Source organism: Cryptomeria japonica, chromosome 1 (genome assembly GCF_030272615.1).
Source record: "Cryptomeria japonica chromosome 1, Sugi_1.0, whole genome shotgun sequence".
In the NCBI taxonomy this organism is placed as follows: Eukaryota; Viridiplantae; Streptophyta; class Pinopsida; order Cupressales; family Cupressaceae; genus Cryptomeria; species Cryptomeria japonica.
In genome coordinates this window covers 551,838,733-551,856,065 of record NC_081405.1, presented here as the reverse complement: position 1 = coordinate 551,856,065, position 17,333 = coordinate 551,838,733, and positions in this window count along the sequence as shown.

Below are 17,333 nucleotides of genomic sequence, written 5' to 3'. Positions count from 1 at the left end.
TTTTTTTAAATGCTCAGTTTGTCTCTCTATTTTTCTAAGTTTTACCTATGCGCTAAGACAAAGACTGGGTGCGCTAAAGTGTGATCTAGATGCGCTATTACAAGTCACCAATGCGCTAAGTTGCTTGTGCTACATGATAAACCATAGTTTTGAATGTTGCTCTGATTGAGATGATTACGCGTTATTATGTCCTTAATATGCACTAAGGTTTAAACTCAAAGCGCTACAATTTGCCCCCAATACGCTAGGCTGATGCTTCAAAGCACTAATATGATGTCTTAGAGCGCTAGTGAAAAGTTTGTCAAATTTTCACTGTTATGCACTATTTTTAAGAATGAGTGCACTAAGTTTCAGCTTGTATGCACTAAAGTGTGCTCTAGCTGCGCTAGTAGATTGCTCCTACGCGCTAAACTACTCTGTTTGCTCTATTTTTGGTTTTCTTGGAAATTTTTAACACTTGTTTTAGTTTTGATGGATGGTTTTCTAAATTATAAATTGCAAACACAACATGAAAGAGACAACCATTTTTGCCTATACTAAACAGATAGTGTATGTTCTACGAAGATGTGTTTAAATCTCCAATGTTTTCACAAGTTTGGGTACAAAGAATACAAATCAGATAGACTCTTTATTCAAGGGTCATCGACAATATCATAGCCCACTAGTCTCGATACTCCGTCAGCTTAAACAACCATGTCACCCCCTAGGGGGCGCCCATTTTTTTTTGTCTTTTGTCAGAAATTAACCCAAAGTTAATTGCTTCACAATTGGGTAGTTATCTTGAGAGATACATGGTGTGTAATCTTGGGGGCAGATTCTTCCCCACCCTTGCACTATGATATTGAAGATATTTAGATATTGACTCAGCTCAAGGTTTCTATTGCTAAGGTTCGTAATCAAGCTTCATGTTCGGTCTTCAGTGATAAACTCCCTTGGGAGGCTTCCCAACCTTTAGAACAAAGGTTTTATGTATCATAGAGATATTGGGGGAAGGCTAATAGCTGAGCAAAATTATTGAAGGCACTTTCCTCATCCTCCACATTTGATTATAGTGGGTTGGAACACTTGGCGATAAAGTTGTTTCCCACTTAGGTCGTTCCCCTCTCACCGACCATTTAAATGGTGCTCTAAGAGCAACTCGGGAGGGCAGGCCTACTAAAGGATGTAAATGCTTAATTTACAGAAAGTGTAAGAGTGGTTTGGCTTTTTGGTCACCTAGTTAAGGGGAGAGCATATACCTTCCACTTTCGAGGCAAGGCACAAAAATGGTTCTTTTTAACCCTTTAATTCAGTGATTTGCTAAAATCTATTCGTAAATGTTGCTCCAAAAAGGCATGTTGTTCTTTTTAATTTTCAAATCAATGATTTTTTATCTAAGTAAAGAAATCCGGGTCAACAAAGCAAATTTTTGGTATGGTCAACAAAATAAATTCGAAAGGGGAAGGATTTCCCTCTTTTGCCTTATCTAGAATTTTGAAAGTGAAGTTCTTTTACTTGTGCAAAAATGAAGTGGATCCTTTTAAACACCAAAGGATGGTGAGGTTCGTTTTATACTTTGTAAAAGTAAAGTTTGTCCGTGTTCCTTTTAAATCCCAAAAATGAAGTGTTTTTCTCCCTATGAAAGCAAGATTTAAGATTTTTTTCTTTTTTGTTCTTTTTAAATAACCCAAAAGGAAAATGAGTTCATTTTTACCAATAAGGAAAATAAAAAATTTCAAATAACTAACTTAGCAAAGTTAGAAGCAAGAAAACTTAATCAAATGCCTAAAAATAGAAAAAAAAAAAATCTTCCAATCCTGCAAAACAAGGGTTAGTGACCTGCAATCAAAACACTAGTTAGCAAAAAGTATTTTAAAGGTGGACTTCTACAAGTCTAACTTTTTGTTTCGGTTACAACTATATTTTTCCTTTGTATCTGCTATGCGCTAATCTGCAGACCCTACACGCTACAGAATCTCTCCAATGCGCTAATAAAAACTCGGATGCGCTACGTTGTTGTATGGATGCATTGAATTGATGCTTCAAAGCACTGATGATTATCAAGAATTAGCAGAAGTGTTATGCGCTAAGGTTACTATGAAATGCGCTAAGTTTTGGGTCCAACACGCTAAACAGTACTTTGGATGTGCCGACAGACAACCCGGATGCGCTAAAGGAAGGAACCGATGCGCTAACTTAGCTTTTCCGTGTACCTACAATGTTAGTCCTACATTAAAAATGATTTGATAAATGGGGTTATGCCCCACGGTGGGCGCCAAAAATGTGTGCGGGAAAAGTGGTGTGATGAAATGGAAAATACTAATTCAAGACTAGTCCACACACCAATGGGACTCTTGGTGCAAGTTATGAAGTTATATGGAATAACTCAACTTCCCAAGGGATGTTCCATTGTTCTCTATCTCACAAGACCCCTCAAGCCAATACCTTTTCTCTCAGATCACTGAGCAAAGTGACATAGGGATGACAATCATGAGAATGAGGGATGTTTGATCAACCTAACATGAATGCAATCCTAAGTGTGCATGATATTAACAAATATGAATTAAAATAACATGTATATAATGATAAGATGGAAGGGTTAGTAAAAGAACTATCCTAACATGATACACTAGCCTAATATGATTATTATGATAATAGAAATGCTTCTAAAATGCTTATTATATTATTTCTATTTAAAGAGAGACTAAATACTTGATAAAAATGAGTATAGATTAGATGCATGAAACTTGGATACGAAAATAGAGGAATGAGAGCTCTATTTATAGGAAAAATAGGGCAATGGATGGTCAGGATTGGATGATCTTATCAAGCGTCAGGATTGAAAGTTATCAATCCATGTTTACAATTCTCACCAATGAAATGGTGACAATTGTCAACATAGGACTACTTGAGAGGGGATGTAAGAAGCATTAAATGCTTGAGAAGACCTCATGGTTACTTTGGGAGGTAAGGGTTAAGGTTAGGTTAGGTTCATCCATTGGATAAATCTTTACCCAAAGGATAAACTCTTGTGCAAGGGTTAAAGGGATAACCAAGGTTAAGGCCATCAATGCTTGATGAGACCCTTGGGTTAGATGAGGGTTGAGTTAGAGAGAAAGTCTTTAATAATGCAAGACGGTTGAGTTAACCATTAATGGTTTGGAAAACTTTCGAGGTTAACTTGTTGAAGACAGAAAACCTTTAATGGTTTTCAAAGACTTTGAGGGTTTAAGAAGTGACTTCTCTTTGTTTAGGGATGTGATAATATTTAGGGGATGGGTTAGGTTAATTTAGAAGGGATTAGAAGAATCTAGAAGGGGGGTTAGAGAGGCAATTGGGAGATGTAGGAGAATGCAAGTGGATGGAGGGTAATTTATTTAAAATAAATTGCTTTATTTCAACAAAATAGATGCAAGTGGGGGATTTAAGCCAATTAGATTTATTTATTTGCCATAAGCAATTTAATTAAATGTAAATTTAATTAAAAGGGGAGAAAGGGAAATTAATTAAATAAAGTGATTTATTTAATTAAAGGATATGAAAGGCTTAGGTGAATGTAATTAAATAAATTGAATAACTTATTTAATCAAATAGATGAATGTGAATAATTTAATTAAATATAATTTAATTAAAATAGAGGAATGAGGTTAAAATGAATATTAAATATTCACTTAGGAACGTGGTCATTTTTATACGTCTACAACTACTATTAGGACTAAGGTGTCATCTACCTTTAAAGTCCTATGGCATGGTTCCACCATCTTTGAAAAGTGTTATAAAATACTTAGGGTGTATTGGAAAATGTTTAGTAATATTAATTTTCACTATAGTTTGTAATACATTCAGAAGAGATGATGGATTGCACTTGTAGCAATTAAGGTGGGTTGTGAAGACAACCATTTAATATTATTTTTCCCACATGTGGATTCATAGAATGAGATAATAAAGGACATGAAAAAAGGACAAATGAGTGGCCTTTGGGATTCTCCAAGTGGGTTCTTGGAAGAGGCAATGTATGTCTCTTGGTATTCCATCACTTATTGCATTTAATGTAATGCTTATCTTCCATGTTTGGATGCCCAAGTTGAAGGGGGAAATCATTTGAGGCAAAAACAATGTCCTATTGACTTTCATGAAGGTAATTGAAGGGTTGGAGACCTTTGGAATGAAGATCCTTCTTTGAAAGCTTTGTTTGGTGGTTTTGCAACTCTTGTCATTCTATATAACCAAATCTTTTAATGTAGAATTGTTGAAGGAACAATTGAATGTTGAGTTAATCTATAGTAACAAGGATAGGTAGAAGCATAAAGAGGTTGTTCATAGGTACACATGTGTTTCCATGTTGGAGGTAAATAGTAGAATGAAAGTGAATTTATTGTAATCATATTTATTTGTTGATAATGCATGCTTGGCCTCTCTTCTTGATGGAGTTTTTTTGAAAGGATTCTTTATGTAAAATTTGTGTTATGTGATGTTTGATGTTGTTGATTTGTGTCTCATTATTTCTATCTTATAGTGTTTTTGATTAAGGAAAATCAAGTTTTAAGGGACCCGAAACCCGCTTACATAATGAGAAGAAAAGCATGAAAGAAACTAGAGAGAACCTGACATAGAGAGGAAAGCTGCAAAAGACTAGCAGAGAAAACAACAGCTAAGGAAAATGATAGCAAAAAGCCAGTGAGAGACTGACAACCAAAGACCAATATTACATTTCAGTTAAAAACTTTATAGACTCTTTCACATCCTTAACCAACATCATCATAGCCTTAGCAGCTTCTTTGGGGTCTTTGTTATCCTGCTTTTGATGGGTGTCTTTAGTCTTCATCTCCAGATCGCTGGTAGTCTACCTTGTTCTTCGTCTAGAAGGTTGATGAGTAGAGTTGGTGGTCGTCACATCGTCAATGATCACCATCTCTTTGTTTTGCTAGTTTTTCTCCAGATAATCAACCAGGGCATTCATATTTTGAGATGAGACATTCAAAACCTCAAGGCTATGTTTCATAAATTTCTTCAAGGCCTTCTTGGTTTTAGTAATCCGGTTGATAATAATTTCATTATCAACCTCTCCCTTCTCTTTGTTGATTCTGATCACATCTTCAAGATGATTCAAGTCTCCCTTAATCATTTCTTTTTTCGACCAATCCTGCATTTCTTTTTCATCATCTGCCTCACTAGTGTCCACCTCCGCATCCTCTTTACTTTTATTGGTATCCCTAATCAAATTCTGAATCTTATAATCCAAATCTCTTTGTTTATTTTGAATAGTGGAGATATTTTCAATTACCCATTTCTAGAAATTGAAAAATTCCAGAGTGCTATTTCTGGCAGCGTTCAAAATGTAATCTGTTGTTTCCATACCCTGAGCAGAGCTCACAAACCTAGGGTTAACTTCCTCCGTAGTATGTTGAGTTTCATTCCTACTATCTGAGACAATAGAGTTTGAATCTAGCTCTTCAACATACTCTTGTCTCTGCACCTTCTCCTCCTCTCCCACAGCCTCTTTCTTCTCACTCTTTGCTTCATCATTAGTCGCCTTCCCCTGTTCCTCCTCTAAACCAGCATTCACATCTGTGTCATCTTTATCTCCATCACCAACCCTCCCTTTCTTATGAAGTGGAATGTTAGAAGAATCTTCGTCGGACTCAATATCATCATGACTATCTGAAATGTGGGCATTTGCCACCAAAGGATCTTCCCTATTAACCCTAGCTTTATTCTTCAAATGCTCATAAATAAGAAGATTGAGACCTTGGTGAGCTATGGGATAAGATTTGGGTTTTTTGGCATGGTCAGCCAAGCTTTCAGGGAAGAAGCTAAATAAAAAGACAGAGAGATCTTAAAACCATGGCGGAAATGGTTTAGAATAGCAAAATGATAATTATAAACCTTCGTAAACCTACCATCAACTGTTAAGTATTCCATTAAAACCCTTAACATCTTCTGCTAGAAGGATTTTACCTGATGAGGGAGATAGTAAGAAACATTGTCCTTCTTGGCGAGTCGAACCCTCTCTTCATCACTTTTAGGGAAGTTCTTGAAGGCTTCCGCCGAGAACTTTTGGTCTCTGTAAAATTTGGTACCTTCCTTTTGTAAACCTGTAAGCTTCACTACCAAATCTTCATCCAGCTTCCAAGTCTTCTCGAACATAGTGACTTTGTTATTGCTCCATCCCTTGGCAAAACCATGAGACACCGACTTTTTAGTACCATGCAATTTTTCCATGTAGTCTGTGGAACCATGTCTGTGCAGCCTTCGCCAAATTTTCTGTTCACTTTTCTAATTATCACAACCAGAGGGCTCATTTCGATTAAGATTGCCTCTCATGTTGTAATTCAAGTCAAATCCTTCAACAAAGCACAAGATACTCAAATACTGAACATCGGGACTTAAGCTCAGACTCTGGAAAGTGTTGGGCTCGAAAAACAGGGTAATTTCCTTGTTTATGAAAAGGTCTTTAATAACATTCACAATGAACCAACACTTAAAATGATTAGCCCCGTCACACCAGTTATCATAATCACAATGCCTAAAAACGATCACCAACTGACACTTCACATAACTCCAATATCTATCTTTAATATCCGGACCCAAAAAAAGTAATGATAAACTTAACTTGTACCATGGACTCGATCAAATAATAATTACGCCCGGACATCCTTCTTACAAGAGACTTCTCCTATATATTTAGTGTCCTCCTCTAAATAAACCCCCTCATTAGCTAATAAGTCAGCAACCTTGTTACCTTCCCTTAGAGTATGGGAAATGAAAACACTATCGTAGGCATCTAATAATTTTTTGGCACTCTCAATGATATTGTAAATGTTCCAAGAGGGGGAACTAGTGTCTTTGATAGCCTGAATAATATTGAGAGAGTCCCCTTCCGGTCATATTTTTTAAAAGTTAAAACTCTGAGCAAGCTGGAGGCATTTTAACATTGCATGAGCTTCAACAACATGATTGTTTTGAACTCCACAGGGAGAGGCAATTGGAGCAATACAAACACCATGACTATTTCTGATGACTCCTCCCCCTCCCGACTTCCCAGGATTGCCTTTAGCTGCACCATCAAAATTTACCTTAACCCAATCATGAAAGGGAAATCTCCAAACAACATTTTCTCTCCTACTCTTAATGTCAGATTTTCAAATCTTGTGAGTCAAATTCCATTTAGTGAGGATACTTTTCTCATTATCATTCATATTAAGATAACCCCACTGCTTATTGTTTTTGTGAAGAGTGTTTATGTTTTCTTTAATTTCTCTGCAGATCTTTTCAAAAACCACCCGAGACGTACACTTAGCCTCCCTAAAAATTCTATTATTTCTCTCCTTCTAGATGTACCAGCAGGTCATAGGAAGGACAAAGGACCAAAGGGTCTTGATGAGAGAGAATTTGGTGGGGAAGATCCATTGCCAAATGACTTCCTTGAGACTATTATGCATAACCCATTCAACTTTCCATTGCATCCAAAATTTACTCCAGATTTCCTAGGTAAAGGAGAAATGGATAAACAAAATCTATCTCTTTCTGACATAACTCACACCTGTTAGGAAACATGAAACCTCTACGAGCCAAGTTATCAATGGTGAAAATCTTGTTGTGAGCTGCAAGCCAAAAAAATATGTTAGCTTTAGGAATGAGGAATCTATTCTAGATTTTAGTCCATATTGGGTTACTGACCTGAGTAATAGTTTTTTTATAAGTAGAGGCAACAGTGAAGTTACACCTGGGATTTCTCTTCCAAAGAAACACATCATCAGAGTCTTTACTAATAGAAAAGGACAACAAATCATGCTGGAGTAGCGAAAAACCAACATAAATAGCATCAAGCCTCACCCATTTATTCTCCTTCCAGTAATTAAAAACCATGGACCTGTACTTTCTTTTGCAATCATCAATGAATTGGTTGCAATCCTGATTAAAGAGAGGTTCATCTTTAATCCAATCATCCTCCTAGAACCTGATTTTGTCACCTTTGCCAAGGACCCATCCAGCTCCAGCTTTAGCAACTTTTATCGACTTGATTATACTATTCCATATGAAAGACCCAGCAGGGATATCTTCATAGTAGAGAAGAGAATGAAGTGGCTGGTTATGAATATATTTATCAAACCACACCCGACTCCAATCTTTCTTAATGCCATAAGCCCTCCATATTTGTTTAGCAAGCAAGGCTTTTTAAAAGTTTTAAGAACTTTAATACCTAAACCCCCTTGCACTTAGGATTACAAACTTTGTCCCAAGCAACCAAGCCTATCCTTTTCTTATCTTCTACCCCTGACCAAAGAAATCTTTTCTGAATCCTCTCTAAAGCTTCAACAAATTTAGTCAGTATACTAAACAAGCTAAGAGCATAGATAGGAAGATTCTAAAGAGTAGCTTGAAGAAGCTAAAGCTTACCAGCTTGAGATAGCACAGATCCTTTCCAACCTGCCAATTTCTTGTTGAGTTTATCAATTAACAAGTTCCAGAAGGAGTTTGGGGGAACCAAACCCAGAGGGAGACCCAAATAAGTATAGGGGAGCATCTCCACCTTACAATCGATGATTTTAGCAATTCTCTGTTGCCTCATAATAGGGCTATTTATGAAATAAATAGAAGAATTCTTCCAATTAACTTGCTGACCAGTAGCCAAAGAATAAGAGTTGAGAGCACCTTTGAAAGCAGCAACCTCACCAACAAAAGAATATCCCATTAAAATTGTGTCATCAACAAACTGTTGGTGACTACAGGACACATTAGCAAAGGAGGGTTGTAATCCTTTGATGGTTTTATTCACTTTCAATTTTTGAATCAGTCTGCTCATACTCTCCGCCAAGATTGTCAAAAGAATAGGAGAAATAGGGTCTCCTTGCCTAAGTCCCCTAGAAGATTTAAAAAATCTAGACAGAGACCCATTAATAAGAATAGAAAAATTTGGGGTAGATAGCAGTTCTCTTGTAACTTTAATTACCTTCTCATCAAATCCAAAGGCCTCCATAACCCTGAAAAGAACCCGCCATTCCACTCTATCATAGGCTTTTGCCAGATCCAATTTTATCAAGAACCCTTCTTTGTTAGTAGCATTAAGAGAATGGATATTCTCATGCACAAGAATAATAGAATCCAAAATCTGCCTACCAGGGACAAATCCTTTTTGCTCCTCAGAGATGAGAAAGGGGAGAACAACCAATAATCTGGAAGTCATGACTTTTGAAATGATCTTGTAAAAGGAATTACAAAGACTTATTGGCCTAAACTTTCCCATAGAGTCAGCCCCAGCCACCTTAGGAATTAGAGCAATAAAAGTAGAATTGATTTCCTTAAGGATTCTTCCGGACCCAAAGAATTCTTTGACATCATTGACCATATCTTTCCCAACAATATGCCAATATTCCTGAAAGAAAAACATGGGAAAACCATCCGGGCCCGGAGCCTTATCCCCTTGAAAAGAAAAAACAGCTTTTTTAATTTCATCAGCAGTAGGGATAGCAGATAATGTCTTATTCTTGTGAGGTTCAGTAATCTTGGGAATGTTATCAACCAGGTCTTGTTGCTTAGAAATGTCAATATCCTTACTACCAGTGAGGAGGTTAGAAAAGAACCTAACAACTTCATCACCAATGTCATCATCTTTAAGAAGGATTTTGTCATCAACAATTAATCTAGATATTCTGTTGGCAGCTTTATGTTTCATAGAAGTCATGTGAAAGAATTTAGTGTTTCTATCCCCAGCTTCCAACCAAATAGCACTAGATCTTTGTCTCCAGTATATTTCTTCCCTGGATATAATGTTGTGAAGGTTGGCTAGAATCTCATCTTCCTTAGCCTTGGGAAACTTATTATAACCATCTTTCCTAAATAGAGTTTTGAATCTGTTCTAATTCCTCCTTCAACTTTTTTTTTAATTCAAAAATATCTCCAAAAACCTTCTTATTCTAGATCTTGATGTTATCTTTGATATTTATTAGTTTTTTAGCAACTTTGTACATGGCAGATCCATCCACATTAATATTCCACCAATTGGCAATGGAATTTTCCAAAGAGGGGTGTGAAATCCACATTTTCTCAAACCGGAAAGGAAAGCATAGATTGCTCTTAACAGACTCAACAACAAAAGAAATGGGATAATGAATCGAACCGATTCTATTAATAACAGACAAAGAACATCTATGCTTAAGGATCCAGTCATGAGTGATAAGGGATCTATCAAGCCTTACCTGAATGAGGTCTCCTCCATCCCTTTGATTAGACCAAGTGTAGGAACCTCCAGTAAGATCAACATCAATCAAGGCATTGGCATTGATGAAGTCCATCAGGTCAGTCCTGCTATCCAGTTGAGCTTGAGTTCCTCCAAATTTGTCAATTCCTTGCAACGGGGCATTGAAATCTCCCATCAACAGCCAGCTATCTTAAGACAAAAACCCTCTTTTTTGCTAGATTTTATCCCAAAATTTACTCCTAGCAGCTTTAGAATTTGGGGCATAAATGTTGGTAACCACCCATTCCTTTCTTTCAGAAATACTTTTTTATTTTCGTAGAGATAATATTACCATCTTCATCAATCAGATCTCCATCAATAGTTTTCTTATTCAAGAATAGAGCCACCCCACCTGACGCCCCATTCGAGCTACTACCACAAACTCCTCCCTGTTTGAAGAATTTTAAATTTTCAACTTTTTCCTTACTCATTTTGTTTTCCTGAACCAGGATGATATCTGACTTATGATCTCTAATAAGATTTCGTAAAATATCCTGTTTATGGAGACCACTTAGGCCTCGAATGTTCCAGGATATTACGTTCATTTGGAAACCTAGGAGTAGGATTCTTGAATGGTTTGCTGCCTTCCATCAGCTATGTTTTGTTTGCTCTCCTAATCCCTATGCCACTTAATGGTTTTACGTCCCTGTGAGGATTTGGAAAGACCAATATCCGCCTTAGATCTGGTCCTAGTTTTAACCCCATTAGAGCAACCTGTCTTCTTATTTTTCTTTTTTCCCACCCCTATTATCTCTTCATCATCTTCATCTTTATGAGAAGATTGCTTATTATTCCATGATTATCCAACTCTCTGAGAGGGTGTGGGCAACTCAGTTCCAGCACTCTGAAATAGAGAGTTAAGGTTAACCTGAGGTGATCTGAACTTGTTCTTTTTTTCAACAATAACTTCTGGACCTTCAAAGTCATTTGGACAAGCTTTGTTACTTTTCATTTCTGAAACTTGGAGGGTCTCAAATTAGGATTCATTAATGTCATCAATCGTACCCTCTTCAATAATTTCTTCTATGGTTACATTCTCTTCCTCCTGAGCCTATAAAACTTCAAATCCATTGACTATTTTGATCTCAAATCCATTATCTTCAATATTTTAATCTTCCTTCTGAAGAGTAACCTTGAAAGGACTAGCTTTCCTATCATCTTTTGCTATATCTTTTAGGTTACTAGGAAGACCACTTCCTCCTTCCACTGTACTGTCCTCCTTTTTGTTAGTCTTCTCTTTCCATATTTGTTTAACATGATTGTTAGGCTTTTGAACATTTTTGGGGTTACCTGGGCAAGCCTTAGCCCAATGTACCACTTTCTTAAAAGAGAAGCACACAAAGGGGAGGGAATCAAACTCTATGGTTTGTTCCCACATCCCAAGTTTGGAGTTTATTTCAATAGAGCTGCGAAGATCCTTATATTGAGAAATATTGACACAAATCCTCGCATACACCAATCTCTTTCATTTTGTTGTCATAGGATCTATAGCTACAAGCTCCCCAAAGGAGTTAGAAATACCTGAGAAAACATCCTCCAACTGGAATTCAAGCGGCAAACCAGGCAGCCTCACCCAGACCAGAGTAGATTCAAAAAAAGAGTCATTAAGTTCCATATCCGGAGACCATTTCTTTAAGGATAATGAAGATTTCCCAAACATCCATGGTTCTCCACTCAAGGTCATTTCCAAATCTTCCCCACAAGAGAAGGAGAAAACAAAAAAACCCCTTGATAGGGCAGAAGCATCAACCTGTCCTTTCAGCCTCCATTTTTTCTTAACAAAAGACCTAACATCCTCAATATTGGGTCTTGGTCCAACAAATTTTCCCACTAGAGAGAAAGACATTAGAGATATACTATGATCTATAACCACATCTGGTATTGCAATAACAAATTTGCCTATTTTTCTATCAGAAATGTCTTCCACATAGGGGAAGGACGATTTACCAATGGGTTTGTTTGCAAAAAGACGGTTCCAGGGTTTGAGAGCCTTCACCTCTATCATCTTTTCCAAGTCAGCGTTAAAGATCCCGGGACTCGATTTTGAAGAATCTTCCTTATTTTTACGGTTAGGAGGAGGGTCCTAATGTCGTGGGTCTCCATCCTATCGACCATCCTCATCATCCACCGTAGATCCCATCAGTTGTCCTTGAGCTACAGAGGCAGTAGAACCAAAGGAACCAGCCACGTTGTTCCCTCCATTTGTAGAATTCAAATTTCCCTCTAGCTACGATGTTCCCTCCATTGGTGTAAAGTTTTCTATCTTATAGTGTTGTTATGCTTTGTTTATTGTTATTATAAGTTCACATAAGGTAGTGTAAATAAGTATGACATGAAGGCTGATTTTTTGCATCATAAAGAAGAAGGATCTAAGCATGGTAACTTAATTTGATAATTGTTTATAAGTTTGAGATTTTAATATTGTAGTTGTTAAAACCTTGTATCTCATCCTTTAATTGGTTGTTTGGATAGAGATTTAATTTTACAACCTTTGGTATGGAACTTGTATATTTCTCAACGTTTGGTATTAGAGCTAAAGGTTAATTGGTTGTAGGTATTTCTCTATTTTTTATTTTTTAGCCTAGCAATCTTGTGGGAATCTATTAGAACTTAAAGGTTGTGGAGTTGCATTGAATGTTATGAGTTAAAAAAGTTATTTTATATGTCTTTGGGATTGAAATGCACGACTATTCTCAATGTGATCTATGTTGCGTATTGGAAACTCATGATTGTGGGTGTTTATAGAGTCTGTTATGTTTTGGTAACCTAGAGCTATTGTTTGATAATATGTATGGGTCCTCTTATTTTGTGGTTTTGTTCCTTTACCTTGTGGTCATCATGTCCAGTGACAAGGTGCTCATGTTGGATGGGTATTGACATCACGGTCACATCGAGAAACACCAACTATTTTGATTATGGATTGGAGTGCTTATGTTGGCTTCATGGGTTTAGCCCTTGGTTACATGAAAGCACTAGAAGATAAGCTATTGACATTTTTTGTGTTGTGGAATTGATATGTTTCAAGTTGTTGGACAACTTGGTTTTCCCGTTAGATTGCAGTCTTATCTTATTTTTAGTTGTTGGTTTCTTGTCTATGCTTATTTTATTATTTAAATGTTATGTTAAATGTGAATTAATAGATGTTTAAGTAGATTTTAGATTTGTGGAGATTTTTTTGCATGTTTTACACGTGTTACCAAAATTTGTGGTGTACATCTATGATAAGACTGTATTCAAGGTGATGCATGGAAAAGGGGGCAAGCAAAAGAACCAAATATTTAGTGTTGTTAGTCTCAACCAAAAACCAAGTAAACATAACAAATTCTAGAAACCTTCCAATACATACCAAAAGAGATTAAAAAGCATAAAATATAAGCTTAAAATGATGAAAAGGAGGGTGTAGAGACTCCTTGAGATGCTCCCAGATGCCCTTGTTGCTTCTCCCTTGTTTCTCTCCTCTCAAGATCCAAATGAGTGTAGCTCTCAGTTTTTAGCACTAACCATGGATGCCAAATGGAGATTCAAGATGGTTGAAAATGAAACACTAATGCTATGCTAATGCAAAAAGTAATTCTATGAGAAAGCTTGAGTTTGAATGCAAGTATAGTAACAATGCTAAAATGCTTCCTCCTTTTCTTGAGGAATGAAGTTTTATTTATAAGCAAAATAGTGGATTGGAGGGTCAAGATTGATCTAATTTGTGGAGGGCTAGGATTGCATGATTCTCAATCCATATGATAGTTTTCAAACCAATCCCATGTTGACAAGTGTCAATATGAGAGGGCTTAAGAGGAGAGGGAATAAGCATTTAAAGCTTGAGAAGACATGAGGGTAACCCTCCATGGTTGCGGTTAATAAAGTTTTTATTCAAGGGTAATGCTTTTATCCAATGGGTACACTTTTGTGCAAGGTTTACCCATGGTTAAGCCTTGACTAAAGAGGTAAGAACCATGTGGGTTAGTGTGTTGAAGAGGCAAAGCATTTAAGACTCTGTAAGAGTCCTTCATGTGTGGGATGATGGGTTGGGGGTTAATTTTAGTTTCGGATTGTGCAAAAGATTAGAAGAGGGATTAGGCTAATTTAGAAGGGGTTAGAAGAATATAGAAGGAGGTTAGAAGAATCTAGAAGGAGGTTAATGAGCAAGTGGGTGAGGATAAAGGGAATTTTAATTAAAATAAAATTCATTTATTTCAACTAAATTGTGCAACATGCATTTGTAGATGGGGAGTTTTAAATAAATATTGATTTATTTAAATAGGGATTTGACTTGGGTTTTTAAATAGATGTTTAATTTATTTAAATGAGGGCAAAAGGGGGAATGAAATTAATTTATTAATTTATTTAATAGATGGGACTATAGTCGATAATTAAATAAATTTATGAAATTTATTTAACTAGGATAGAAGAATGGGCTAAGGTGAATTAATTAAATGTAAATTTAATTAATCGAGGAATATTAGTGTACGGAATAAATATTACATATTCATTTAATTAGTGGACAGATTTATGTGTCTACACAAGGTGTTCTTGATGAAGATAGTTACTCGTTTGCATGGTTGTTTGGAGGATTCTTATTGATTTATGGTTACTCCTATGTGGGTTTGTTTGGAAAATTTGGTCTAGTGTTGATCCTTGTGTTTGAGTCTTGAAAATCAATATTATACCTATTTATCTTTGTTTTGCATGATACTGATGTGGTGTTGAATATTTTAGTTATTTAAGATTGGAGTACTGATTATGTATTTCTAATGTGCCTCAAGAAGAGCAAATTAAATTGGATCCAAAAGCTTGAAAATGCTTTTTTTTTTGTTATAGTGAGTGTAAAATTTAATAAGATTTGGAATCCTTTGACCCATAAAATGATCTTTTTTAGAGATGTGATATTTTAAGGATTTTAGAGATTACTTAGGTGAAGAACAACCAAAGAAGAAAGATAAGAAAAAGATAGTGGACTTTGAGAAAAAGTTAGATGGATTTGAGGATGGAGGAGAAAAAAGTTTAGACAGTTTAGATGGTGTGCATGATGAGCACAAAATGAATATGAATAGGTAAATCTCATTACTCTTACCTTGAGGAGGTCAACAAGATCACAACACAATCTAGCTGACAAGTATAGCCCACTAGATTTCTATTGTGGATTTTCTTTGTTGACTACTAACAATGAAGCTTTATCTTTTAGGGAGGCTTTCTCTTTGAAGGAAAGTGAGCATTGGATGCAATCCATACAAGATAAGATGATGGCCTTGGTGGGATGTTGCCAATTTTACGAAAGAAAAGAATCTCATTAGATAAAAGTAGGAATTTAAAATAAATTTGGAGCAAACAATCAATTAAAGTGGTACAAGGCCAAACTTGTGGTGAAGGGGGCTTCACTAGCTAGGAAATATTATATCACGTGCATTCATATTGGGGGGTTTAATATCCCAAAAATGAGGGTTTAATCTCATAGAGAAAGCATGGGGGCTTCACTAGCTAGGAAATATTATATCACGTGCATTTATATTGGGGGGTTTAATATCCCAAAAATGAGGGTGCAATATATTGGCTATTAGTGAAAATGGGAGGATTTTTAATTACGACTATGAAAAAATACAATATTTGGTGAAAATAGGGGGCTTTTAATTCAGGATGTGTATTGGGAGGGGGTGACAAAAAAGGAGTTTAGGGCAATATGTTTTGAAAATAGAGGGATTCTTTAGTATGCCATGAACGCACATGCTATAACCCAAGTTCACTAAGTGAAGCCCCCGTGAGAGAAAGTGAGTTAATATTGATGAATTGTTCTCTCTTGTTGCCAAATTGATTTTTAGATTCCTAATATCTATTTTTAGTGCTTATTATTGTACGATAGAGAAAATGGATATTAAAATTTCTTTCTTGCTTTTGGATCTTAAGGAGGTGTTTGACAACTTGACAATTTTGTGATGAAAGAAAAATAACAAGTGGTTTGCAGGTCAAAAAGATCTTTGTATGGTTTGAAATAGTCACCAAGGATATGGTACTGAAAGTCTTATTCTTTTGCATTGGATTTGAGTTATAATAGGAGTGAGGAGGATCAATGTGTTTACATTAAGATTATTGATGATTATATACTAATTATTATCTTATAACTTGATGACATGTTATACATTGGTAACAACGAGGTGATGATTAGAGAGCTCAAGACTCAACTTTTTGGCACATTTGATATGCATGACTTGGGGGATGCAAAATATATTCTTTGGATGGAGATCAACAAATATTAGGTTCACAAAAATCTTTGGTTAAAGTAGAGTATGTTGATATTACTTTGCAAATGTTTAATATCCATGATTGTAAGCGAGTTAGTATTCCATTTTCGGTTGGAATTAAATTGATTTTAGACATGTGTCCTAGTTTTGATGATGATTTTGAGGTGATTTTTAAGGTTACTTATGGTATTATTTTTGGTAGTTTGATGTGTGCAAATTTTTGCACTAGACTTGATATATCCCAAATAGTGGGAGTTTTGAGCAAGTTTATGCCTAGTCTTGGTAGAGAGTGTTCAAATTTTGTTAAAATAGTGAGAGATATTTGTGAGGTACTTTTGGTTATTATTTGGTTTATCATAATATTGATGATGTGGTTAAGATATTGGACACTATATAGAGGTTTGTTTATGTAGACTGGGTAAGTGACTTGGATAATTGAGTGTCCATTAGTGGCTATGTATTTACTTTGTTTGGAGTGATGAGTTGGATGAGTAAGAGAGAAATAACAATTACATTATCCACAACTGAAGTAGAATATATGGGTTCTACACATGCCTGTAAGGAGGAAGTATTGTTATAGAAACTTGGTAATGGTATTGGTTTTAATTATAAGATTGTGAGGATTACTCTGAGTGTTATTTGTTTAGCAAAAAATCCCATGTATCATGATCATACTAAGCATGTTGATGTTCAGTATCACTTTGTGCAAGAAATAATTGAGAATGGTAAGGTCTTGATTGAAAAGTTTGGCACTTTGGATAATGTAGCATATTCTCTAACAAAGCCAATGACTAAAAATAAATTATCTTGGTGCAAGAAGGTCATATGCCTTGATCACTACATGCTTAATTTAATTGTATCTCTTGTATGTAATTATAATTTTT